The sequence below is a fragment of the Piliocolobus tephrosceles genome, chromosome 5 (assembly GCF_002776525.5).
Source record: "Piliocolobus tephrosceles isolate RC106 chromosome 5, ASM277652v3, whole genome shotgun sequence".
Lineage (NCBI taxonomy): Eukaryota > Metazoa > Chordata > Mammalia > Primates > Cercopithecidae > Piliocolobus > Piliocolobus tephrosceles.
Genome location: NC_045438.1, coordinates 104,670,174 through 104,687,897, shown reverse-complemented (window position 1 = coordinate 104,687,897; position 17,724 = coordinate 104,670,174). Strand labels below are relative to the sequence as shown.

At 34.7% G+C, this 17,724-nt stretch overlaps 1 non-coding gene across 1 annotated transcript; it reads left to right on the top strand.

Moving 5' to 3' along the window:
- The first annotated feature begins 13,355 nt into the window (after window positions 1–13,355).
- LOC111554656 lies at window positions 13,356–13,459 on the top strand. Its single transcript, XR_002735311.1, has one exon. It is a non-coding gene; the product is annotated as a U6 spliceosomal RNA (small nuclear RNA).
- The last annotated feature ends 4,265 nt before the right edge of the window (window positions 13,460–17,724 follow it).

Here is a 17,724-nt window from a genome sequence, read left to right as displayed (position 1 = left end):
CTTTGAACTTGAGAGAGATGGGTTAGGGTATCCGGCAAAAGAAATTTCTAGGTAGCAAAGCATTCCACAGGTGACTTGGGTGCTGTTAAAGGCATTCAGTTTTAAAAGAGACAATGTGGAAAAAAAAGAAAAAAAAAGAAAATCCCATTTGCTAAGAAAAAATTCAAGTGGCCTGCAAAAATGTTCCTAAGTAATGAAGCTAAATGTTAATCACCAAGACAATGGAAAAAATGTCTCCAGGGCATGTCAGAGGTCTTTACAGCAACCCTTCTCATCACAGGTCTGGAGGTTTAGGAGAAAAAAAAAAATGGTTTCATGAGCTGAGCCCAGAGTCCCTGTGCTGTGTACAGCCTAGGGACTTGGTTCCCTGCATTCCAGTCACTCTAATCAGGGTCGAAAGGGGCCAACATAGAACTTGGACCATGCTACAAAGGGTACAAGCCCCAAGCCTTGGCAATTTCCATGTGGTGTTGAGCCTGCAAGTGTACAGAAGTCAAGAACTGGGGTTTAGGAACCTCCACCTAGATTTCAGAGGATGTATGAAAACACCTGGATACTCAGGCAGAAGTTTCCTGCAGGGGGAAGGGACCTCATGGAGAATCTCTGCTAGTGCAGTGTGAAAGGGAAATGTGGTCAGAGCCCCCACACAGTGTCCCTACTGGAGCACCTCCTGGTGAAGCTGTGGAAAGAGAATCAACCCCTTTCCTCCAGACCCCAGAATAGTAGATCCACTTACAGTTTGCACCACGTGCCTGGAAAAGCCATAGACACTCAACGTCAGCCTGTGAAAGAAACCAGGAGTGAGGCTATACCCTGCAAAGTCACAGGGGTGTAGCTGCCCAAGGCTGTGGGAGCCACATCTTGCATCAGTGTGACCTGAACATGAGTCATGGAGTCAGAGGAGATCATTTTAGAGCTTTAAGATTTGACTGTTTTGCTGGATTTCAGACTTGCATGGGGCCTGAGGGCCCTTTGTCTTGGTCAATATCTCCCATTTGGAATGGCTGTATTTACCCAATGCCTGGGTACCCCTACTGGGTCTGGGAAGTAACTAATTTACTTTTTATTTTACAGGCTCATATGCAGAAGGGACTTGCCTTGTCTTGATGAGACTTTGGACTGCGTGGTCTTTTGAGTTAACGCTGAAATGAGTTGAGACATTGGTGTACTTTAGGGAAGGCATGATTGGTTTTTAAATGTAAGGACATGAGATTTGGGAGGGGCCAGAGGTGGAATTATATGATTTGTCTGTGACCCCACTGAAATCTCATCTTGAATTCCCATGTGTTGTTGGAGGGACCTGGTAGGAGGTGATTGAATCATGGGGGCAGTATTTTCCCTTGCTGTTCGTGTGATGGCAAATAAGTTTCATAAGATTTAATGTTTTAAAAAAGGGGAGTTTCCCTGCACAAGTTGCCTTTTTTTGCCTGCTGCCATCCATGTAAGACATGACTTGCTCTTCCTTGCCTTCCACCATGATTGGGAGGCCTCCCCAGCCATGTGGAACTGTGAGTCCAATTAAACCTCTATCTTTTGTAAATTGCCCAGTCTCAGATATATCTTTATTAGAAGCATGAAAGACTAATACAGAGGGTAACAGAGCAAGTACAGAAGTAGGGGTGGGAGAAGAAAGAATTAACAATTTAAAAATGGTAGTAAACAAAACTATTGGAGAAAAGGTGGATTTGAATGTACAAAATTAGCAGAGGATGACACGCACATACAAATATGGATAGACTCACCCTCGAAAAAAGTGACAGAAGCTCACGCAGTCCTGAAGAAATCAGCTTGTTGAATTTTCCTCTTACCATTTTAATGGAAAATAGTAGTTTATTTATTAACTACTCAAGATAAGATACAATAATAATCTTTGAGTATAACTTCAAGGATTTGGAATACTCTGGGAAAAGTCATAAATTCAATTGAAATATTATGCACTTATTAAAATAACTAATATAATTTATAATTGAATTTAAAATACGTAATTAAATGAGTATTTAAAATTTGAAAATAAACTGAAAATATAAAGGTAGTGGGAGTATAAATTTATACAATCACTTGGAAAACAAATTTGCTAAAACCTACTAAAACACCACATAGACATATCCTATGACCGAGCATTTGCACTCCTTGGCATTTATCAAAAATGATTACAAATGTTCAACGAAAGACTAAATAAATATCTAAATAAACCAAATAATACTCAAAGGTTTAATTTAAACTCTCAATAGCTCTTATGTGGCTAGAAAAATTCCTTAGAGTATGTATATTTAGATATATGTTATATATATACAATTTATATACATAATTTATATATAATTTATATGCAAATTAAATGTATAATTTATATATAAATAATTTTTATATATAATTTGGAATAATATTATAAAAATAGATACAAAGATCTTTTGAGATAAAACATTAATTGTACAAATTACATACAATTAATATAACATAATTCATATGTAAATAGTTGGTAGACAATTTCTGACATAAATTCTAAACTTATAAAACATTAAATTATTATATTTTGAAATGTCTATGTTTCAAAAACATCAAAAACACTAAATTTGTAAAGAAAATTACAAATTGTTGGCTGGGTGCGGTGGCTCACACCTGTAATCCCAGCACTTTGGGAGGCCGAGGTAGGGAATCACGAGGTCAGGAGATCAAGATCATCCTGGCTAACACAGCGAAACCCTGTCTTTACTAAAAATACAAAAAAATTAGCTGAGCACGGTGGTGGGCGCCTGTAGTCCCAGCTACTCAGGAGGCTGAGGCAGGAGAATTGCCTGAACCCGGAAAGCAGAGCTCTCAGTGAGCCAAGATCACACCACTGCACTCCAGCCTGGGTGACAGAACGAGACTCTATCTCAGGAAAAAAAAAAAAGAAAAAGAAAATTCCAATTGTAAATGATAGATACATATATTGTAGTTTGTTTTAATATATTTAATATATTAAATTGTTATGAAAACCTTAATAATATGGTAATAAAATAGGTAGAAAATTTGTATACATCTAATTTTCCCATATATAGGAAATACATATATATATATATGAGACAGGTAACAAAAGAAATACAAGTGTCCCAAATTATTCACTGATTATGGTAATCAAAAATGTGAAATTAAACAATCATATTTAGTCTTTGAAAGTTTTAACAACCAAATTGAGTAATTGAGGCATGGGGCTCAAATCATTGAGGTTTATTGACCCAGTCTGAGGGCACACCCAGAAAACGTGTGGATCACAGGAGCATCTGTGCCTTTTTTTTTTTTTTTCCAAAGAGGCTCTTAAGAGATACAGTATTTATACATTTTCTTTAAAAAGGGGTGGAGAGGGACAACAGTGACACAAATGCCCAATACACAGTCTTCCCCAATTACTTCAGACCAATTCTCATTCCCAAAACCCATGTACCCATTCACACCAAGAAAATATTAATATAGCAACATGGAAAAACAAGTGTCCTCCTCTGCCTGGTGTCTGGTCACACATATTGGCACCCAGCTTGTAGCCTTTTCTATTAAGTACTCCAATTCTTCTTTACAAAAACAGCTACCTGATTGATCTATGAACCATCTTGGGGTACTCGGAAGGTAACTGTGCCAGTAAGAAAACTCAAACTCAACTAGTGACTAAATTGACTCAACATTTCATGTTAATGTATATAAGAGAGATAGAGTACCTATTAAAGTAATATTTAGCTTAGTCTTGACTCTTCTGTACAAAATATCCAGCATTCAGTCAAAAATTCTGAAACAATCCAAGAAAGCAAGGAGACAAAAAGATAAATTGTCTACAGAATCATAACTAAAAAAGCCCCAGAAGTGAGAAATGTCATACACGGAGTTTAAAATAATTGTGATTAATATGTTACACTCTCTAGTCAATATTTGGCAATTATGTAATGTTAATAGACCTATGTATTTATCATCTAAATTAAGATGTCAAATGTTATCAGCAACTAGTAAACATTTCTCAAGAATCCTTATAGTCAATATCCTTCCAATGTTCACCATTGCTGACATATCACCATAGATATATTTTATGCAATGTGTATAAATAGGTGTGCATATTATGCAGTACTTTTTATATAGGTCCTTGTGCTTAGCCAATGTTGGTGACATTAGTTCTGGTTGTTGCATTTAGCAGTAGTCTACCCTTTTTCTTTTTTATTTGGAAAGAAGAGGATAGAGATGAAAGAGGAGAGAGAATGGCAAGTCATAGAAACTTTTAAGGCTGCTATCACATAAGTAGGTGGTATCATTAATCCTAATTGAAAATGTAGGGCAAGGAAGAGCTAGCAATTCATAGAATCAGTAAAAAATGAGGTATAATCTGAGGTGCCTATAATACACACAAGTACAGATTCAAAATCTATTAAATGAAATTATTAGAGGCCAATGTGTTTTGAAATTCAAACTTTAAAAAAAGTTGGGGGGGCACAAAATAAGATTCACTTTTACTTTTTATTTCTTTAAAGCTTTTATAACAGCGGAAAAGAGATTCTGAAAATGAAGTATTTTCACTAAACAGACCAAATGACAAGAACTCAATATATATGAGTGCTAGAAGTAGATCTTTTTCAGTTTCTAACATTCAATAATAAATAAAGGCAATAAGATAAGAATGTTCACATTAACTATAAGAAATTAAAAATCAAAGATAGTTTAGGGTGGGGCCCTTGTGAGCCTGCATTTCTATTAAGCGATTTGAGAAGGAGAAATTAGAAAAGATGAAATTTAATTTTAACAGTGAGCCCATGAATCTGATTATATTTAAAAATTAGAAAAAGAATGAGACAAAATGGTTGTGTTAGAATTATTCAGAAAAAAAGAACTAACAGGGTTTGTGTGTGTGTGTTGTGTGTACAATGTCTGTGTGCCTGTGTGTGTGGTGTGTTTGTGTACCGTGTCATAGACAACATAAGCCATCTCAGTCAAGGTTGTACAGTAGATATAACTGTGGTTCCATAAAAGTATAATTCCTTATTTTTGCAGTGTCATTGGCTTAGGCCATTAATCTTAGCTACTCAAGAGGCTGAGGTGGGAGGATGGCTTGAGGCCAGAAGTTTGAGACCAACTTGGACAACACAACACAGCTACATCACATCCTTTACAAAAATTATTCTAATTAGCCGGGTGTGGTGGTGCATGTCTGTAGTTCCAGCTACTTGGGAGGTAGAGGCCCAAGGATCTCTTGAGCCCAGGAGTTTGAGACTAAAGTGAGCTATTGTCATGCCACTGTACCCTAGCTCTTGATGACAGAGCAAAACATCTTTAAAAAAAAATAATAATAATATTTTATTCTTCCTGTATCTTTTGTGTTTAGATACATTTTTACATGTATAAATACTTACTATTGTGTTACAGTTGCTTGTAGCCTAGGAGAAATAGCAAAATCATATAGCCTAGGTGTGTAGTAGCCTATACCGTCTGGTTTGTGTATGTACACTCTATGATGTCTACATAACAATGAAATCACCTAACCATACATTTCTCAGAACTTATCTCTATCATAAAGTGGCACAATGTATATAGAAATATTTATTTTAAGGATTGACTAATAGAATTATGGACTTTGGCAAGTCCAAAATCTGCAGCTGAAGTCTCATTGCCATCTGCTGGAGAATTCCCTCTGCTGAGGGATTTTATCTTGCTGGAGGAAGGTCAGTCTATTGTTATATTCAGACCTTCAACTGATTGGATGTGACTCACTTGCCTTATAGAGGGTAATCCGCTTTACTCAAAATTCACCAATTTAAATGTTAATCTCATCCAAAAATACCATCAAAGAAACATCCAGAATAATGTATGGCCACAGATCTGAATATGATGTCCCAGTCAAGTTAATACATAAAATTAACCATACCAATGATTAAATTGTCAAAGTTTAGAAAATGTAAATGAGATAAAGACTAAAACTCTTCAAATGATTTTTTATGGTCTTTTTATTTATAGATTTTATGCACTGATTTACATACAAATAAACACAAACAAATCTCATTTGTTTCTGATCCACCATGACACCTTCTCAGCCCCTTTTTCTTCTTCTCTAAAGTTCTCATATTCTCTTGGCCTTCATTAAATTTTACATCTCTATTATTTTTTAATTTAGTTAATTGCATTCTGAATCACCCAGGGAGAGCATCTGAATTCTGCCTCTCATAACTAATAAGTTGTTAAGTTGTAGAAATTCTTCCACCGTGTTATTTATATTTACACAAATTTATTTATATTCTACTATTCATTTCCAATTGTCATTAACTATTTCCCTTCAGGCCCTTAATACTAACGATCTAGAGTATAAAAGTAGAATAAAAAGCAAGGTTATAACCTACCTTCTCTCCTATTTGTAATCTTTTTTTTTAAAATAGGTCCTGGATTTATCTTTTTGTAATGAAGTTCTAAATATGCTGCTTCCCTGAGAAGTAAATTTGTATCACTCTTTGTTACTTAAAGTACAAGCTACTTTGGCAATAGTTAGGAATCTCTAAGATCTTCTCTTAACAAATCTGTAACTCTGTATACAATATAGTTTGTTACTATATTAATCACTTATTGTTTTGAAACACCTTTTTAACATTAATCTTTTATCTTGTTATTACTGACACTGTCTCTTAGTCAGTTTAGGTTATCTGTAGATTCCTTTGGACTTACTTAAAAGAAACTAATAATTTGCTAATAAATTTTACTTAGATTTTCCAACTTTTTGGCTAGGTTTTATAATTTTAGATACAAGACAAGTTCGAAGGTATCAAATAAAATATTTACTGGGAATGAAATTTTGCATGTTTGCTTTGTGTCCCATTTTAGAGGGCCTATATCTACATATGTAGCATTAATTATATAAGTGTTTGACAGCTATTCAATGAGATTGAGACATATCTATTGTTCAGAGCTTTGAATTTTTTGTAATAAATGAATATTAAATTATATAGAATGTTTTTTCTTTCTTTTTGAATATAAATGATTTTATCATTTAATGTTAGATATTTTCCTATTCTCAACCAAATTTTATTGGTCTTAATGTGTTAATATTTTATACATCTGTCTTTGATTTTTGTAAATTTGCTAAATTTTTCTGCATTTGTGGTGAGGAACAAGACTGAGTTCCTCAAGTGTTGATTTGATTTGTTATATTTCTACTTAATATACTTAACTTCAAAATAGGCAAAATGTTCACATAATTTATATGTCATAAAATGGTGCACTTTACCTTAACCTACTCATCATGTACAACTGTCTCACATTTCTTGTGTATTTTTTCAAAGTTTATCTTTATTATTTATACTATCAATAATGATGTACATTCTCTTACCTCCCTTTTACACAAATAATAGAAACTATGCACATTTTTCTGAAATTTGACTTTTTCCACATTACACTATAACTTGGAGGTCTTTCTATATCTGTATATTGAAAACACTCTCATTCTTTTATTTAAGGGCCAGATTTATTACTCATTCTTTTACTTATTATTTTAGGATTACTATAGAATCTCATGTAGTTGCAGAGAATAAAACTGAGAGACATCACACACTCTTTACTCAGTTTATTATAATGTTACCATTTTGCACATGAAAGTACAATAATATTGCAAATGGGAAACTGACACTGATATAATCCACGAAGTCTATACAGATTTCACTAATTTTACATACACTCATTTATGTGTTTGTTTATTCAGTTCTTTACAATTTATAACATGTGAGACCACTATTACAGACAATATACTAAACTGCTGAGAAGTCTACTTTATTTGACATGTTGTAACCATTTCTTCATTCTTTTGATTGTTTTCATGGCATATGTTTTTTATCATTGTATTAAAGATGAGTGTCTTAATGACAACGTATGCTTGAGATAGGCTTTTACCTGCTCTGCCAGCATCTGTCTTTTAATTGATGTATTTGGACCATTCACATTTAATATAGTTACTGATATGTTAGGGTTTAAGTCATTCATTTTATTTTATTGTATTTTTTCTCTTTGTTATCTACAACTTTTTTTTTTTTCTGAGATGGAGTCTTGCTCTGTTGCCCAGGCAGGAGTACAGTGGTGTGATCTCAGCTCACTGCAACCTCCACCTCCTGGGTTCAAGTGATTCTCCTGCCTCAGTCTCCTGAGTAGCTGGGATTAGAGGTGCACACCACCACATCCAGCTACTTTTTGTATTTTTAGTAGAGATGGGGTTAATTTATGCTTTCTTTTTCTGACCTTTCCTGTGTGTTACTTGAACTTTTTTTTCTTTTTTTTTTTTTTTTTGTTTTAGAATTCTAATTTAATTAATCCCACCCAAAAAAACTTGTTTAAGTAATAGATTGTGGAACAAGTGATATGCTGGGAATTCCAAGGCTAAATTATAGAAACATCCCATCTGAGCCTCTTAGAATGCCTACTCTAGGGGAAATTCATTGCTGGTAAAAATAAAAATTGATACAGCCACTTAAGATAAACAAGCTTTTTATTATACAACCAGAAAATTTAGAGATATTTGTTCAAGATAAGTAAAAGCACTCTTCCACAAGAAGACAAAAGATACTGACATTAATAGCAGTATTATTCACAATGATAAGCAAACTGAAGCAAAACAAATAACATGATTTGGTTCTGTGTCTCCACCCAATTCTCACTTTGAATTATAATGTTGTAATCCTCATGTGTTGTGGAAGAAAGCTGATGAGAGGTGGTTGATTCATGAGGGCTGTTTCCCCCATACTGTTCTTATAATACAAGTTCTCATGAGATCTAAGGGTTTTAGAAGTATCTGTCATTTACCCTGCTAGCACTCATTCTCTCTCCTTATGCCCTGTGAAGAGGTGCCTTCTACCATGACTTTAAGTTTCCTGAGGCCTCCTCAGCCATGCAGAACTGATTGTCAATTAAACCTCTTTTCTTCATAAAATACTCAGTCTCGGGTATTTCTTCATAAATTATCCAGTCTCAGGTATTTCTTCACAGTAGTATGAAAATGGACTAATACAGTAAATTGGTACTGAGGGAGTGGGGTGCTGCTGTAAGGATACCCAAAAATGTGGCAGTGACTTTGGAAGTGGGTAACAGGTAGACGTTTGAACAGTTTGGAGGGCTCAGGAGAAGACAGAAAAATATAGAAAGTTTGGAACTTCTTAGAGACTTGGAAGGTTCCAGTGACAGAGAGATGTGAGAAAGCTTAGAACTTCCTAAATACTTGCTGAATGGCTTTAACCAAAATTCTGATAATGATATGTACAATTAAGTCCAGGTTGAGGTTGTCTCAGATGGAGATGAAGAACTTGTAAGAACTATAATAAAGGTGATTCTTTATATGCTTTAGCAAAGAGAATGGTGACATTTAACCCCTGACTAGAGGCAGTAGGGACAATGACTATAGTCGTAGTGATAGTGTCAGTCATAGAGGCGGTAGTCACAGAGGCAGTAGGAACAATGGCTAGAGATCTGTGGAACTTTGAACCTGAGAGAGATGATTTAGGGTATCTGACAGAAGAAATTTCTGAGTGGCAAAGCATTCGAAGGGAAGCGGAGCATAAAAGTTTGAAAGATTTGCAGTCTGATGATGCAATAGAAAAAAAAAAAAAAACATTTTCTGAGTTGAAATTCAAACCAGATGCAAAAATTTACATAAGTAATAAGGAGCCAAATGTTAATCACCAAGACAATTGGATAAATGTCTCCACGGTATGTAAGAGATCATTGTGGCAGCCCCTCTCCTCATAGGCCTGGAATCATAGGAGGGAAAAAATGGAATTGGTGCCCTTCATTCCAGATACTCCAGCCATGTCTAAAACTGAAGGCACATCACAGGACATTGCATTGAAGGGGTATGCCTCAAGCCTTGGCAGATTCTACTTGGTGTCAATCCTGCCTGTGGGTGTGCAGAAGACAAGAATTGAAGTTTGGGAAGCTCCACCTAGATTTCAGAGGATGTAGGGGACAGCCTGTATGTCCAGGAAGAAGTTTGCTGCAGGGTGGTGCCTTCATGGAGAACAACTATCAGGGCAGTGTGGAAGGGAAATGTGGGGTCCAAGCCTCCACAAAACATCCCCACTGGGGCACTACCTAGTGATGCTCTGAGAAGAGAGTCATTGTCCTCCAGATCCCAGAATGAGAAATCAATTGGCAACTTCTACCATGCACCTGGAAAAGCTACAGACCCTAAATACCAGCCAATGAAAGCAGCCAGGAGTGGGGCAGTACCCTGAAAAGCCAGAGGGGTGAAGTTGCCCAAGGCTATGGGAGCCCACATCTTGCATCAGTGTGACCTCATTGTGAGAAATAAAATCAAAATAGATCCTTTTGGAACTTTAAAGTTTAAACACTGCTCTATTATATTTTAGACTTGCCTGGGGCTTATAGCCCCTTTGTTTTGACCAATGTATCTCAATTGGAACAGGTGTATTTACACGATGCCTATACCCCCATTGTATCTAGGAAGTAACTAACTTGCTTTTGATTTTACTGTCTTATAGGTGGAAAGGACTTACATGGTCTTAGATGAGATTTTGGACATGGACTTTTGGGATAATGCTGGAATGAGCTAAGAATTATTGGGGACTGCTGGAAAGAAATGATTGTGTTTTGAAACATGAGGACACGAGATTTGGGAGGGGCCAGAAGCAGAATGATATGGTTTGGCTCTGTGTGCCCACCCAAATCTCATCTTGTATTATAATCTCATAATCCCCACGATGTCAGTAGAGGGACCTGGTGGGAGATAATTGAATCATGGGGGCCATTTCCCCCATGCTGTTCTTGTGATAGTGAGTGAGTCCTTACAAAATCTGATGGTTTTATAAGCATCTGGCTTTTCCCCTACTAGCACTAATTCTCTCTCCTGCTTCCTTAAGAGATGCCTTCTATCATGATTCTAAGTTTCCTCTGCTTTCACAACTAACATCAGCTTTTTTTTACAAACCAGTAGCATCTACTCTCCTGTTTTCCCTGTGTGTATTTTAAAATGGTCTTGTTCACCCACCAGACCATCCACCTCACAGGCAAGTCTGCTTCTTTGCTTTCACTTCACAGGCCATGTGACTTCTTAAAAACACACTAACTAGAACACCAGCTCTACCAGCTTCTTGTGACTTACCATATGCTTTTATTTAATGCTGTGCCCCAGGACTGAGTTTTCTCATGGCTTTTGAAGCAGTGTGTTCCCATCATAGGGTCTCACACTGGTCCTTTAAATATCCCACTTACTTTCCTTTATGAGTTATGAATTAGCTCCCTTTTTGGAGGAGGGAAAACTGCTTCTTTTCCATTTGCAAGTTTTTCTCCCAAGTCCAAAGTCCTCTGGAGGTTACTTCTTTATGTCAAGAAGGCAAATGTTCTCATTGATTTAAAGAACACAGGATACAAGATTATAAGAAAAGATATAAACATTCTGTTGCTAAAATGCTCCTTGCAAGAGTCACTATAAGGTCTGGAGACAAAAATATAGTCTGGCCCAAGGCCTCAAGCACAAGAGACCCATAGGACAGAGATGAAGTGTGGGTCCCTGCCTAGTAGATTACCATATCAGAGATGAAAGAAAGGTGTGGTATAAACAGTAAGATCAGTTTATTCTAGAACCCCTTTTGGTAAGGAATGTTATAAAGGAAAGAGATTTTATGCGACAAAGCATTCCATATATCAAATCCATGCTCTAAAATAAAATGACTGGTTGTTTGAAAAGAGGGATGTTTAGGATAAGTCAGAAAGTCAAAGCATGTCATAGATGATCTGTGTAAGTCAAAAAGCATTCATGAAAGGAAATTTATTAACAGTGTACAGTTTTAAAGGGTATTAGGTCTACTAAATGCCTTAATGCTATGGATTGCTACTATGATCCTTAACTGTACAACTTGCCTGCTTTAAAGACAGGTAAGGGCTGGAAACATACAGAATTAGACATGTCTCCTTGCTATGCTAGAAAAGGTCAGGCCTTACCTGTGCTTCTGTTGGGTGTCCTAGGCTCCAGACCTAGTACCTAATTAGAATCACATATTTACCAGGTTTTTCATCAAAAGTAATAGTTGCTAAAAGTTAATAGTATAACATGTACTCAAGACTACTGGAAAAACAGTTTTACATGCAAGGTATGTAAGGAAACGAGAATGTGTTTTTAGTAAAACAATATAAAAAGGCAGGAAATGTGAACTATTTTGCCTAGTTTAGAGGTTTAAAGGATTGTTTTAAGTTATACAGGATAAAGCTGAACATTTAAGAAAGTTGTGGAAGGTTCACAAACAATAAACATTGTAAAAGAAATTCTGTGTGTGAACATATCAACTATAAAGAAGTATTATTCAGTTTTCTTCATAAATATAATATTTGAATGAAAGCATAACAGAGTTTTATTAGAGCAGGGGTGGCCAATCTTTTGGATCCCTGGGCCATATTGAAAGAAGAAGCATTGTCTTTGGCCACACACACACAAAACTACTAACACTAATGATAGCTGATGAGCTAAAAAAAAAAAAAAAAAAAAAAAAAAAAAGACCCCCCAAAATTAAAATATTTTTTAAAAGTTTATGAATTTGTGTTGGTTCACATTCAAAGATATCTTGGGCCACACACAGTAAACAGGCCATGGGTTGGATAAGCTTGTATTAAAGCACTGAAATTTTCATTTAAAAAAATATTTAAAAAAAAAGTTTATGAAAATCTTACCTTATGGTCAAACTAATTAAGATTTGATATATTTGTCTGTAATATTTTATCAAGAATTAGGTTTGACATCAATAGTACACTAATGCAGAGGTAAAATCTGGCCTTTTTTGGACAGTATTTGTATAAATGTGTTTTTGGCATATGTTAATAACTATAATTGTTATGTTAAATTATTGTGTGCCACAGAGGTAACAAATTTCTTTGTTAATTATACCTTTAATTGTGGCTGCCCTAAGACTTTTTGTCATCCACAGACAATTATTGTTTCATGTTAATCCTGTTTCAAAGGAGGTTTTACAAGCTAAAGAACTCTAACAGGTGCTCTTAAATGCACATTTCTGATAACTTTGGATGTTGTGACATTAGAAAAGAGGAAAATCTTTCAGGACTCCCATGGAGAGCTGAAATGTTTATGAATTCAAGCAAAACCATAGTTAACTGCATGGACTGAACCTATGACTAAAATAATCCTTTTATGACTCTTCCTAAAATGTTGCTAATTCTTCATTTTTTTAAAGTGAAGAAAACTTTTGAGCTTTTTACAGCTTTCAACAATTGAGTAAAGTATAATCCTATAAATAAAATTTGGAGCATATTTCTCTCTATCTGATTTCTCCAGAATTTGGAAACTATTTTTGAGTATTCTTAACTTATGGCAATATATTTATTTGCATAAATGTGATAAGAATCTGTTATCTGTGCTCACTTTGGCAGCACACATACTAAAATTGGAAGGATACAGAGATAAACATGGTCCCAGCACAAGGATGACATGCAAATTCATGAAGCATTCCATATTTTTTTTTAAAAAAATGAATGTTTTCTTTTGCAAAAGGACACAATTGGAGAAACTGGTTATTTTACCAAGGCTTTGATTGGAATGGCATGCTTTCTTTTAAGAAATAAAATTTGACTTAGAGAGCCAATGAAAGCCTTTTAGGGAAACTGACATCATACCTTGTCTATACAGTCCTTGTACACAGTTCCTTACTTGTGGCAAATAAGAATGTAATTTTTTTTCTTTTTCATTTTTATTTTTTGAGACTGGGTCTGGGCAATAGAATGTAACTTTTTAACAACCTGAGGAGCCTCATGTTATCTTGGGACCTGAGGTGGAGAGGAATTTATCCAACTCACAAAGGAATGTAATGACACAAATCAACCATGACTGGGCTTAAGGCTTTAAAAACTCTTTTTCTGAGATAGAACAAAGTTCCTTTAAAGCCAATATAAAAAGGATCTTATGTGGCAAATAATTTTTCATGCTGTACTTTATGCAAACAATCAAATCCACATACATATGATGAGAGAGAGAAAGAGAGAGAGAGAGAGAAGTGTGTGAGACAGAGCATGCAAGCAAGCTAATACTTACATGCAACCCATATGAGTCACTTTAACTTTTAACTTTGAGTCTCAACCTGGTTGTATTGCTTTACCATTCAGAGTCCTCAGGTTGTTGACCAAAGTTTTCAGGTGTAATAAGTAATAAAGATAAGCTACTCTGGGTTTTTCCCCACTTGGCAAGATGTATCATAGTAACATGAATATATATACCTGATGTTAGTTTAACATTTAATCAAATTAGTGTGTAAAAGTGCCTTTTTGCATTATAAAAGAGTATTAACATTTAGTAATTATAAACAATGAAAATGAATCTAAGAAGGCAACTTATGCCCAAATTATACATATGATACATATGCTATATTATGTACATTATATATGCACAATAAGGTGGATATGTACAGTATAGTGAGTATATAATAAATCATTAAATATAAAATTGAATATATATTAAATTTAATACATAATATATTGAATATATAATACATTATTAAATATATTATAAAAATATGCCACTTTCTCTTTATCTGCTTTACTTTTCATCTTTTTATATCATTCATTTAAAAATTCCTAGAATCTTTAAAGTTTCTTCTTTTTAGTTATTATGGGTACATAATATATGTATATATTTATGAGTTATATTTAATGTTCTGATACAGGCACACAATTTGTAATGATCAAATCAAAGTAATTGGGATATCCCTCACCTTGAACATTTTTGTGTGTGTGTTAGGAATATTCAAATTCCACTCTTTTAGTTATTTTTAAATATACAAGAAATTATTGGTTACTATAGTGACTCTATTTTGCTATAAAATACCAGGTCTTATTTAATTTATCTAGGCATATTTCTGCACTCAGTTAGTATCACCATTTCTCCCCACTTCCTCTCCTCCCTTCCCAGCCTGTAGTAAGCATCATTTTGCTCTCCATCTCTATTAGTTCTATTTTTGTTATTTTTAGCTCCCACATATCAGTGAGAACATGCAAAATGAGTGTTTCGGTGCCTGGCTCATTTTACTTAACATTATGTCCTCTAGTTCCATTTATGTTGTTGCAAACGACAGGATATTATGTCTTTTTATGGTTGAATAATATTTCATTGTGTATATGTACCACATGTTGTATTGATTTATCTGCTGATAAACACTTAGGTTGATTCTAAATCTTGCCTATGTGAATAATGCTGCAATATACATGGGAGTGAAGATATAGCTTTGATATACTGGTTATCTTGCTTTTGGATATATTAACTAGCAGTGGAATTGCTAGATTACATGGCAGTTCTATTTTTAGTTTTTTGAGGAAACTCCATACTACATTCCATAGTAGCTGTACTTACTTACACTCCCACCAACAATGTACGAAGTTTTACATTTCTTCACATCCCTACTAACATTTATTAGTGCCTGTCTTTGGGGAAAAGCAGTTTTAATTGGCATGAGATGAATATCATTATAATTTTTATTTTCATTTCTCTGATGACTAATGATGTTGAGCATATTTTCTTATGCCTGTTGGCTATTTGTATGTCTTCTTTTGAAAAATGTCTATCAGATCTTTTACACATTTTAAAGTAATATTATTTGAATTTTTCTATCGAGTTTTTGGTCTCCTTATATATTATTGATTAATTCCTTGACAGATGGATAGTTTGCAAATATTTACTCCCATTCTATGCATTGTCTCTTCATTTTACCTATTGCTTCCTTTGCTGCAGAGAAGCTTTTTACCTTTCTGTGATCTCATTTGTCCATTTTCGCTTTAGTTGCCTGTGCTTCTGAGGTATTTTTAAAGAAATATTGGCCCAGACAAATGCTGTGGAGAACTTCTCCAAAGTCTTCTTTCAGTAGTTTCATAATTTCAGGTGTTTCATTTAAAACTTTATTTTGATTTGAATTTTTTTTAGTTTTCTGTCTCATTTTGTGGCTTAATATATGGTCTATCTTTGAGAATAATCCACTTACTGGGGAAAAGAATGTGTATACCACAGCTGTTAGATAAAATATTCTGTAAATATCTATTAGGTGCATTTGGTTTATAGTGCAGAATATGTCCAGTGTTCCTTTGTTGATTTTCTGCCTGGATGGTTTGTCCGATGCTGAAAGTAGAATGTTGAGGTATCCAGCTATTATTGTAGAGGGCCTATCTATCTCTTTACTTCTAGTAATATTTGCTTTATAAATACATTGGTGCTCCAGTGTTGAGTGCATAAATAAAATTGTTGTGACCTCCTGATGAATTGACCCCTTTTTCATTTAATAATGTCCTTCCTTGTATTTTTTATAGTTTTCTCTTTAAATCTATTTTTATCTAATTTGATAATAGCTACTCCTGATCTCCTTTGGTCTCTATTTGCATAAAATATCTTTTCCCATACCTTTGTTTTTAGCTTACACTTGTCTTTATAGGTGAACTGAGTTTCTTGTAGGCAGCAGATAATTTATTATATTTTATTTATTTTTTAAAACCTATTCTGCCACCCTATGTCTTTTGACTGGGAAGTTTAGTCCCTTTACATTCAATGTTATTATTAATTGGCAAGGACTTACTACTGCCAGTTTATTGTTTTCTGGTTGTTTCATGATCCTCTCTTCCTTTTTCCTACCTGTCTTTTTGTCTAAAAGTAATTTTCTCTATATTTTAATTTAAGATAAAACTAATACAAACTGTACACTTTAAGTTCATTCCCCTGATTTTTATTTTTTTGTTGTTGTTGTATCTATTTATATTTTTTTTTTTTTTTTTTTTTTGAGACGGAGTCTTGCTCTGTCACCCAGGCTGGAGTGCTGTGGCCAGATCTCAGCTCACTGCAAGCTCCGCCTCCCGGGTTCACGCCATTCTCCTGCCTCAGCCTCCCGAGTAGCTGGGACTACAGGCGCCCGCCACCTCGCCCGGCTAATTTTTTTGTATTTTTTAGTAGAGATGGGGTTTCACCGTGTTAGCCAGGATGGTCTCGATCTCCTGACCTCGTGATCCGCCCGTCTCGGCCTCCCAAAGTGCTGGGATTATAGGCTTGAGCCACCGCGCCCGGCCATCTATTTATATTTTATACTATCTAGCTCTTAAAAAGTTGTAGCTATTATATTGACAGGTTTGTCCTTATTCTTCCTTCTCAAGATATGAGTGGTCTACACAGCACAATTACAGTATTAGAATATTCTGTATTTTTCTGTTTATTTACTGTTACCAGGGACTTTTGTACCTTTATATGATTTCTTATTGCTCATTAATGATCTCTGCTTTCTGATTAAATAACTCCCTTAAACATTTCTTGTAGGACAGGTCAGGTGTTGACCAAAATATCTCAGCTTTTCTTTGTCTTGGAAAGTTTTTATTTCTCCTTCAAGTGATAAGGATTTTTTGGTTCTGGATATAAAAATCATAGCAAAAAAAAAAAAAAAAAAAAAAAAAGTGTCCTTTGTTTCCTTCAGCACTTTGAGTACATCATGCCACTCTCTTCTGGCTAGTCAGGTTTCCACTAAGAAGTCTACTAACAGAAATATTGGAGCTTATTAAAAAGCTTTTAAGATCCTTTCTTTAACCTTGACCTTTGGGAGTTTCATTATTAATTGTCTTGAGGTAGTTGTATTTGACTTAAATCTGTGTTGTATTCTATTATATTGTTGTACTTAGATATTGGTATCTTTGTCTAGTTTTGCAAAGTTGTTATATTTTCTTTGAAAAAACTTTTTATGCTGTTCTATCTCTCAACCTCCTCTTTTA